This window comes from Panthera uncia, assembly GCF_023721935.1.
Source record: "Panthera uncia isolate 11264 chromosome B3 unlocalized genomic scaffold, Puncia_PCG_1.0 HiC_scaffold_1, whole genome shotgun sequence".
Lineage (NCBI taxonomy): Eukaryota > Metazoa > Chordata > Mammalia > Carnivora > Felidae > Panthera > Panthera uncia.
The window spans coordinates 94,357,590-94,363,589 of NW_026057582.1; the positions used below are offsets into that span (position 1 = coordinate 94,357,590).

At 41.9% G+C, this 6,000-nt stretch overlaps 1 pseudogene; it reads right to left on the reverse strand.

Annotated features, from left to right (window-relative positions):
• LOC125910385 (tubulin alpha-1 chain-like) overlaps positions 1–5,743 on the reverse strand; it is a 65,077-nt pseudogene extending 59,334 nt beyond the window's left edge.
• Positions 5,744–6,000: the final 257 nt, after the last annotated feature.

Consider the following 6,000-nt stretch of genomic DNA (forward strand, 5'->3'; position numbering starts at 1 on the left):
TTAGAAAAATTTAACTGTACATGATTTAGCAAGCTTTTCCCCGTTTAAATTACAAAGACATAAATAGCTTTAAAAGAAACAATAAACTCTAAAAATAGATGACTGCAGTCTTACTGCACATTTTGAAAGGAGAATGACCAGTCAGTGGTACAACCTAACAGATGACCATAGTGCCGTGGGATCTAGCCCAATAGAATTAACAACAGAAATCAGCTTTGGCAGCCAGGGTTTGGTTTTTTGGTTTTTGTTCTTTTTTGTGTTTTTGGTTTCTTTTTTCTTTTCTTTTTCTTTTTCTTTTCTTTTCTTTTTTCTTTTCTTTTTTTTTTTTTTTTTTTTTTGGTGTTAAGCTTTGCAATGATGTTCTTGATGTCTCTATAAATGTGTGTGCTCCCGAGGTTAGAAATGACATCATAACTCAGTGGCTCTGGGTTCAAATCCCATCCCTGCTGCAGATTTGCAGAGTGACTGGGGGCAAGTTCAATTAACTTATCTGAGCTTTAGTTTCACTCGTTGTACATCATTTCACACAGCACTTTCCACTGGTGCCCTGTCATGTGCATTTAAGAAAAATGTGAAATCTTGCATAGCTTTGCTGTCCTCTGCAATACATCTTTATTTTATGTTCTTTTTCCTCCTAACTATTCTTCTAAGAAGCTGCTAGAATTTCTCATTTAATCAGGAAGCCGTTTTTTATCATCAATGAAAAATGTAAAAACTCTATCAGTTAAAATTGGATATTTATGTCAGGTTCATCTCATTAGAACTTAACTCTATTTTATTAATACGAAGAAATGTCACCCTTTTAACTCATGAAATGCATCCATAATAGGGCTATACTTTTAAAGGCACATCATCACAAATAGCCATATGCGAAATGCCCTTTCCAAGTACATGCAAATTCCTCAACTGCAGTCTCTCTCTCCTCTTCTATGCATCCCTAACCCAAGTGAAAATTACTATTTACTAGAGAAGGCCATGTTTCATTATAGAGAAAAACAATTTTGATTGCTTCCCCACCTTAGAAAAATATTCCTGAATTAGCCTCTCACATAGGTATACTTTAAAGGTGTCATAAAACCTTTACTTTAAAACATTCAGTGCCACAGATGGCCTTGAAAATGTGTTGGAAAGGAGCAGGGGATGTATAAACACATTTGAAACCAGGTAATTTTGAGGCTGTTCAGTCTCCACTAACTGTTTTCTCTGCTGCTCTCCTCCACCACACTACCAAGTCTGTGACTGGAGGTGCCCAAATAAAGGCTTTTAAAACATCCCCCAAGTCTGGTTGGGAAGGCCCATCCTTTCTTCCTTGTGGCAGCATCTTCAAGAAAACGTTGCAGTAGCAAACAGTAGAGTCTTCAAAAGAAATCACTGAATAGATCATGTGTCTGGAGCTGACCACTCAGCTTTACACTACAGCATCTGCTGGTTTAGCAACAAACCACCGTGAACACAAGGTGGTTTTTCATCTTCTCTTCTCTCTCTTTTTCTCCTCCCTCTCTCCCTTTTTTCCTCTCCTTGTCTCCTTCTCCCTTTCCTCCCTTGCTTCCTTTCCTTCTTTTTCCACCCATCTATTAGTTTATTCAAAAAACATTTATTTAAGGTTTGGTATTGCTGAGTAAAGTATTAGGTTCTGGGAATAAAAAATGAATGCCCTTAGGGAGCCTCCAGTTAAGTGGTAGGAGGTCTTTATGTGTTAAATAATCCTAACAGTGGGAAGATGTGTAATGAAGCTGAAAGGTGTAGGCTCACCTCTGCGTACCGGAGTCAGGGAACAGAGAGGCAACTTTGCAGTGGCTTGTGGAAGAGCAGTCATGTACTCAGCAGGCAAATGTGGACATTCCAGGCAACTCGGCGCATGACAGTACTGAGGCAGCGTTGTGCACTGGGACCACTCTAAGTGGGTGGTTTAGAGGAACCTGGATGTGGGGACAGGTTAGCCAAGGACAGATGAAGGAAGACTACCCAAAAAAATTTCACAGATATCTTTGGATCCTTATTGTAGGTCAGACACTGTTCTTGGTACCTGGGACACAGTCTACACTCAGGAAGCTCATATTATTTGATGAAAAGACAGACAATAAAGAAGCAAGCAGCTCTAATCTGTCAGACCCTGATAAATGCTATTAAAAAAATAAAACAAGGTAATAGGATTGAATAGGACAGAGACCAATGGGAGCATTCTCCTTCAGATAGGACAGGCAGGGAAGCCCTCTCTTAAGGGCTTCAAAAGAGTATGTACTTTTCAGATTTAGTACTTTTGAGGTGATACCAGGACATCTATACTTATAAAAACCATCCCAAGACTCTGATGTGCAGCTGGGGTAAAGCAGCCTTACCCTAGGCAGTGGGGGCCACTGGAACAATTTACATGGGAAGGGAGGCCTGGCTTGGCATGTGCCCTGTAGTTAGCTTACAGTGAGGAGCACTGGGAGCTATGGAGAATGCAGCTTGGATGTTTTGACTGAAGGCAGGGAGGCCTGTTGGGAGACTACTAGGTTATGAGGGATTGCTGACAGGTGGAATTATATCTATGGGCTTCTGCCTGAACAGGTAGAAAAAGACTTGGGCTGAATTGGTATCAAAGGAGCTCAAAACTTAGGACCCAATGTAGGAATTAAGAACTACAATGAGTTGTGGTGCTAAACTCTAGGCCAGCCAGCTACCACCTTGGATAGCTTTCCCAGAAAACCCTCACCCAAATATGGAATTCATTTTTGCTTTGCATAAAACTAAAATGTTCTAATCCAGGGTTCAGAAAACTTGTAAAAGAAAAAAGAAGTAAGTATTTTCTGTTTTGTAGGTCATACAGTCTCTGTCACAACTCTTCAACTCTCATCTTAGCTCAAAAGCAGCCATAGACAATATGTAAATGAAGGGGTGTGGTTGTGATCCAAGCCACACCTACTGTGACATGGTTTATAAAAGCAGGCAGTTGGCTGGTTTGGCCCATGGGTGATAGTTTCCTACTCCCTGAGTTATTAGTCTTTTTGTGAGATTCTTTGGGTTGTGGCTGTTGGCTCTAATGGAAGGAGGCTGATGAGTATTTTACCTTCTTGTAAATGTAAATGAGGATTTCTTATTTTTATTAAGCAGCAAGTTTAGACTCTATTTCTAGCTCTGCAGGTCTTGGTTTTGTGCTTTATTGGCTAGTGGAATTGTCATACACCGTAATCACTTACGGCGATAATATAACAAATGTTAAGAACAGCTGCAGAGATCAGCAGACCTGGATTTAAAATGTTCGTCTACTGTCTAGAGTGACTTTACCTTTCAGAGCCTCAGTTTCCTCTTTAATAAATTGTAAGTGTTGGACTAGATGACTTTTAACACTCTATCTGGCACTAATAGTCTATTTCTGTGTGCGTTGTTCATTAGCTGGAATGCTAGTGATATTTGATAAATAGATTCCCAAATAGAAGAGGCACAAGTCAACCAGGTGATAAATGACACAAGTCTAGAAGAAGGGATTGGCATCATGGATGGAGACGCCAGCACACAGATGACATATGTTTATGGTATGATGCCAACCACACTATTAAAATGAAATGAATGAGTGAGGTTGTCAATGTGAATGGCAATTAGATGGATATGGGTACTACGGGATAGGAAAGAGTAGAAGATGATCATAAAACTTTGAGTCTGAAGGACAAAGGCCTTGGCCATACTCGGCTTGGATGAAGGATAGGGAATAAATGGAGGCAGACCCCAAAATGGTGACTTAAAATAAATCATAAAGTCAGGGTTGAAGGAGTCCAGCTGAGAATCCTTTAAATATGGGCACATCCACTACCTGCAATTGACCTCTACTTTGCCCCACCCATTCCATCAGGTATATAACTTCCAGACAAATATTCCCCAGCCCATAGCTTTCACCCTGTTAGTTGACTGCTCAAGAAACCATGGCTCCTTATTACCTGTCTCCTTATACCAGCATTCTAGATCACTGATAATTTGGCCCGTCTGAACTTTTAAGTCCTATGCTTGTCTTAAACCTCTGTACAAATCCTATACCCCCGCATCCTGGCATCTCATTGACCCCTGAGCACACCTGGGCTTTTTCACCTCCATGTCTATCTTGATTCACATGCTTTTCTTTTTATTTGCTATTTATTTTTATTTTTTTAAGATAGGGAATACTTTATTCAAACCCATAAGAGAAATGGACAGCTTGAATCTGTAACAAAGTGTCATGTTTTAAAGCATAGGTCAGTAATTGTATGTGAGAATATATACTTCTGCGTACAAATTAACTGATCAGACCACAGCTTTTCAGTGTTTAAAACAGAATAAGCTTCCTTATAAAAGCAGTACCTTTGTGACATTTTTAACTTTAGGATTCTTCTTCTTCATCTCTCCTTCAACAGAATCCACACCAACCTCCTCATAATCCTTCTCAAGTGCAGCCATTTCCTCCTCGCCTTAGAAGACTCTCCTTCCTCTATTAGCTCACCCACATACCAGTGAAAAAAGGCACGCTTGGCATATATCAGGTCAAACTTGTGTTCCAAGTGAGCCCAGGCCTCAGCAATGGATGTGGTTTTGCTCAGTATGCACACAACTCACTCACTATACTTTGGCCAGGTCCCCACAAGGTACCACAGTGGAAAGCTGGTAATTAATGCCAACTTTTAAGTGAATGGGGCACCAGTCCACAAAGTGGATGGCACACTTGCCCTTGGTGGTGGCAATGGCAGCATGACATCTTTGGGAACTACCTTGCCATGGTACAATAGGCAGCAAGCCATGGATTTACCATGGCAAGGGTCACATTTTACCATCTGATTGGCTGGCTCAAAGCATGCATTTGTGATCTCTGCAATTGAAAGCTGTTCATGGTAGGCTTTCTCAGCAGAAATGACAGGGGCATATGTGGCTAGAGAGAAGTAGATGCAGGGTAGGGCACCAGCTTTATCTGGATTTCTGGCAGGTCGACATTTAGGGCTCCATCAACTCTGAGGGAAGAAGAGATGGAGGACAGAATTCGACCTATCAACCTATTCAGATTAGTGTTGGTTGGGAGTTCAATATTGAGGTTTCTATGGCAGATGTCATGGATGGCCTCATTGTCTACAAGGAAGGCACAATCAGAGTGCTCCAGGGTAGTGTGGGGAGTGAGGACGGAGTTGTAGGGCTTAACAGCTATGGAAACAAGGCGGGCTGGGTAAATGGAGAACTCGAGCTTGGACTTCTTGTCATAATCGACAGAGAGACGTTCCATTAGCAGGGAGGTGAACCTAGTACCAGTTCCTCTCCAAAACTATGGAAAAAACAGGTAGCCCTGAAGACTTGTGTGCTGATCAGCAAGTTTCTAAATTTGGTGTAAAACAAGGTCAGTGATCTCCTTGCCAATGGTGAAGTGCCCTTAGGCATAGTTATTGGTAGCATCTTCCTTGCCTGTGATGAGCTGTTCAGGGTAGAAGAGCTGGTGGTAGGTGACAGTGTAGACTTATTAATGACTGTGGGTTCCAGATCAACAAACACTTCCCTGGGCACATGCTTGCCAGGACTTCTTCTCATTGGAGGAGGTGTTGAAAGGGTCATCTCCTCCCCCAGAGGTTTTGTCACTTGGCACCTGACCATCAGGCTGGATGCCATGTTCCAGGCAATATAGAGCTCTCAGCAGATATTGCCAATTTGGACATGCCTGGCCAACATGGATGGCGATGCATTCACGTATGGTTGCTACTTTGCAGCTGCCAGGCAGATGGCAGAGAGGAAAAGGAGAGTCGTTGCTTTTCATAGCACAGCACAACTCTTAGGTGGTTGATGTAAGAGAACCTGCCTACTTTCTCCCTTTTTAAAATGCATCTGAAACCCCTGTCATCAAATCTCACTGTTAGTCTGAACTTTTGACGCTACCAAGTCCACAGTGTCTTTGTTCCTCCCCAAACTTCCCAACACCTAATGCCTGTGGCCATGTATGTGGTGTTTTTCACATGCTGTGTGATGCCAGCACTTTACATCTGTGGCATGTCTCCTTTACATAAATGTGTCACC